Below are 5,000 nucleotides of genomic sequence, written 5' to 3' on the forward strand. Positions count from 1 at the left end.
TGATGTAAAGTAATTAAGTATATTTACTCAGTACTGTACTTAAGTACAATTTGAAGGTATTTGTACTTTACTTGAGTATTTCCAATTTCCAATACTTTTATTTCTACTCCACTACACATCAGAGGCAAATATTGTACTTCTACTCCTTACAATGATTTGAAAACTTTAGTTACTTTGTAGATTTGGATTATTATTACAAAACATACATTAACCACCAGCCTCCGATATCCGTGAAACTTTGAAACCCTATATTTTTCAAATCAGCCTCATGGTAGCGCTGTAACAGGTAGATTCACGTTTTGGCCTATTTATAGGCCTATGTATAGGGCAAAACGTGAATCTGCCTGTTTCAGCGCCACCACGAGGCTGATTTGAAAATATAGGGTGACATTTCTTCCTTGGCCTAGTGGGGAACACATGATTTTTTGTATCACTCATCTTTTAATTATCATCATTACAAACTAATAGAATAACCCTTGTTGTACTTTAACAGTCATAAAACTGAAAAGCAATGGCATGTAGGGATGAGATTTGCGCAGCTATATCTGAAACGTGGCAGACCATGCTGACGTGTGTTTTGTCAATGACACAAGTAGCCCAGGAAAGAGACCTTTGTGACAATATCCATGAGACAGAAACAGAGGGAAAGAGAGAGATTATCTCTCAGCCCACATATATACACCTCAGCAAAAGTGTTGGCACATTTCTGCCTATACTGTCGCAAGTTGTGGATCATTTTTGTGTACATGACAGATAAGACGGAGCTCAATGGGGTAAATATAGAAATGATCAGAAGTTGATCAGGCTTAAAGGACTACTTCACCCATTTCAACCTATCAACCATGTAATTGGTCCTCACTAACGCTCATGATAAAATGGTAGCATTTTTTTCCTACTTGTTCTGTGTCTCAGAGGAGGGCTGTGGACAGTTCAGAAACCCGTCTACCAGTGACATCATCGATGGGGAAACCAAGCTAATAGAGACTGCAGGTTTTCTATTCCTGGAAAGTTGCAATGCAATAATAGAGGCCATTGTTCTCGCGTTCATAAAAATCTAAATAAAATTTAAAAAATGGCACCATTTTATCATGAGCATTAGTGTGAACCATTTAAATGAAGATAGGTTGAAAATGAGTGAAGTAGTCCTTTAATATATCCATTATCGATCAAACATTTGAATATGTCTTTAACAGGTCCCAGGTTTTGCATTTTAAAGGAGGTGCTTTGATGAGTGCCAATCCACGTCTGTACTTAACACCATGTCATTTGGCTGAATACCCTCTAATCAACGATGTGATAACTTGGAACTGAGTATCTATAGGTAGGTGACTTAATGACTGTCCTGTTGTCTCGCCTCAATAAATACACAGACATCAGTGGTGGAAAAAGTACTCAAATGTTTTACTTAAGTAAAAAGTAGCAATAGCCTAGGTATAAAATAGGGCTAAAGTGGTTAATGTATGTTTTATAATGTAATAATTTATATCTGAAAAGTAACTAGTAACTAAAGTTTTCAAATAATGGTAGTGGAGTAAAAGCACAATATTTGCCTCTGAGATGTAGTGGAGCAGAAGTAAAAGTACTGAAAATTGGAAATACTCCAGTAAAGTAAAAGTACCTCAAAATTGTACTTAAGTACAGTACTTTAGTAAATACTTAGTCACTTTACACCACTGCTTTTCACATTCACAGATTTTACTCAACTTCCACAGCATTGTAGAGACACCCTGCTTAGTTCCATGGCTGATAATAGTTCTCTATATAATGTTGAACATCGAGACGATTTCCCTTAACACTGCAGAAATAGCTGTAGACAGTGAATTCCGATGGTGACACTTTCAGCTGTGCGAGTTTCAACTGACTCACTTTGTATTATGGAAGAAGAAAAAACAACTGAAAACGTTACTTAAGAAAAGAAAAATATAGTGAAGGAGGAAGAGGATTTTGCTTTATTACCCAAAGGGTTCCAGATCCTCAGTGAGGACAGCCCTGCCAAAAATATCAAATCCAGATTTTTCTTTTTTTATAAATGTGACTTACCCTGCATATATACTGTATAGCAGCTTATTATAACTTCTCTGCTGTCAGTGGATGACAAGCTTTACAGGTTAGTAACTTTTTAAATCATGTACCCAAACATTGCAAAGTGGAGCGCTTCGTTAGGAAGTTACTCGACACATACCTAGCCTTGAGGACCTTGCAGGCTTAAAAAAAATAGGTTTTAAACATTAAACTTTGACATCCCTATTTGGGCAAATTGTCCGAAATCGCTTTCTTTTAACTGGACGGAATCAATCAATCCTATTTCCCATAGAGCTGATATCGTCTAGCTCTGACCAAAGTGGAAATCCATATTTCGAACGACTGACCCCCTTCAGATTTGTTCCCCAGCATAACGCATTGGATGATGCCAAGTCAATTATGATGTCATTATTGTTCAATGAGTAGACTGTGTGCACTTCTAAACCTGTATTTAGGCCAAGTGCTGGATATCAAGGCAGGAATCCAGCGAAAAAAGTTAAAACATCCACTCCTCATCGGGCAAACAGTATTGAGAATTGTAACGTCAGGCATGTCCATATTTGGGCATAATCCAGGCACTCCATATTTGGGCTTTAAAATGTGGCCTAACAATGTTGTCAGGGAATCTCCATATAGGGGCACGTGACATCATTGACAACAGAAACGGTTGCCTAGCAACATTGTTTTGCACTGACATCAGATCTCCATAATACGGTCATAACACCGTTGGCGCCACGGCAGGTGATGTCACGCCACATCACAAACTATCTGTATATATAGCAGCCCCCCAGACGCCACAGCTTACATACCCACAAACCGACAGGTAATAAAGTAAGACTTTCTAGTTTAGTGTTGAATAACGAACAGAATACTCAAACGCGAAAATGGCCAGTGTATCAGGGAAAAGCTATGGTGGCTGTGTAGGGTCAGATTCCATGTATGTGAAGCTTATCGCTTCGGACGGCCACGAGTTCATCGTGAAGAGAGAACTCGCCTTGATGTGCGGGACCCTCAAAAACATGCTGAGTTGGCCGTGCGGGGAGGACGAATCCCAGGATTTGAGTCTGAAGATCATCCCTCCGACCCTGGAAAGGGTCTGCATGTGGTTGTCCTACAAGAACCACTACCACAACTCCGACGAAGAGAACGTTCCTGACTTTAAAATTACAGAGGACATTTGTAAGGACCTGCTCAGGGCTGCGAACTTCTTGGATTGTTAAAAAAAAGGATCTAAAGAGATGAACGTCGATGCGCTATGTCTTTCTTTCCCCCCTTGGTCAGAAATGAAGACAAAAACAAAAAGCCAAAAAAAATGAAAATGTACCTGGTGACTGCTGATAACACCACGCAGTCAGAAAGGGAAGTAGCATGGGGACTGTTGGAGAACAAAGCCTGATTTATGCTCCCTTATAAAATAGCCAGCCGATATACAAATTCACAACGGGTCACATACGGATAGTGATACTACGTTGTGAGCTTGTATGTCTGCTATATACCCTTCAAAAGTATACTGCAAGACAAAAAAAAAAACAAAAAAAAACATGTATCCCTTGGTCTGAATACTTTTGCAGGATATATGCCTCTCAAAATCCAACCCTACGTCCTCGCCGTGAGAGGTGGAAGCAGGTAATGCTGACTAACAGGGCTCTGGTAAAACTAACATATAGGCTAATCACCTGTGTAGTCGATATGCAGGACTACAACCTGTGGGTCGGGACTTTTTTTGGTGGGGTCCCCAGATGACAGTGAAGTGACCTTTTGAGGACTTTTAAGACCTTTGTAATAGCTTAAAAAGGACCATTATTACTGCACCAAAGTAGTCTAATCGACAAAGCATACTATAAGAACTGGTCAGACATCGGCCAAATTGTCAAGTTATATAAGAAGGAGGCAAACATTTTGAAAATAGCCGATCTACAAGATCACAACGCCTCGCAACGCGAGGCGTTGTGAGCTTGTAGATCTGCTATTTTCACAATTTATCTGTGGGGTATTTTGGGGGGTCCCCAGTTCAAATATGATTATTTTGGGGGGTCCCCCGTTCAAATATGATTATTTTGGGGGGGTCGCAGCCTGAAAAGGTTGAGAACCATTGTACTAGAGGTTGGGCCCGCTACGCGGCCTTCACACCAAAGTCGCACCGCCGATCGACCGATACGCCCATATCTGGAGTGCATCTGTCAGTCCTTGTCCCTTTTATGCCCAAATATGGAGATCCCTGATGTCATCAGTATATGCCCATATATGGGCATGTTGATATATCCATATATGGAGTTCTCTGCATCTGTCAGTCCATGTCCCTTTTATGCCCAAATATGGAGATCCCTGATGTCATCAGTATATGCCCATATATGGGCATGGTGACATACCCATATATGGAGATCTCTGCATCTGTCAGTCCTTGTCCCTTTTATGCCCAAATATGGAGATCCCTGATGTCATCAGTATATGCCCATATATGGGCATGGTGACATACCCATATATGGAGATCTCTGTATCTGTCAGTCCATGTCCCTTTCGCGCCCATATATGGAGATCCCTGATGTCATCAGTATGGGTTACATATTATGTCTTACCTCGGGTACTCACCGCACCTTAGGTCTTAACTCAGGTACTCTCTCTCTCTCTCTCTCTCTCTCTCTCTCTCTCTCTCTCCCTCTCTCTCTGTCTTGTCTGTCCCTCTCAGACTGTCTCTCTCTCTCTCTCTCTCTCTCTCTCTCTCTCTCTCTCTCTCTCTCTCTCGTCCCCCCCCCCCCCCCTCTCTCTTGCTGCAGTGTGTCTGCCAGGAGAGAGAGAACAACCTCTGCTGCTCAGCCGATCAATTAATCATGTATCGGCTGCATCTCCCGCACAGCTGCAGCTTTCGTTTATTGATTAATTCACACCATATCTTTTCGTCATGAATTCATAAACCCAGGCCCCAACCAATCACCCAATCGCAACCGCACCCAACCCCCCCCCCCGCCCTCTCTCTCTCT

The sequence above is a fragment of the Gymnoscopelus microlampas genome (assembly GCF_963454915.1).
Source record: "Gymnoscopelus microlampas genome assembly, chromosome: 24".
In the NCBI taxonomy this organism is placed as follows: Eukaryota; Metazoa; Chordata; class Actinopteri; order Myctophiformes; family Myctophidae; genus Gymnoscopelus; species Gymnoscopelus microlampas.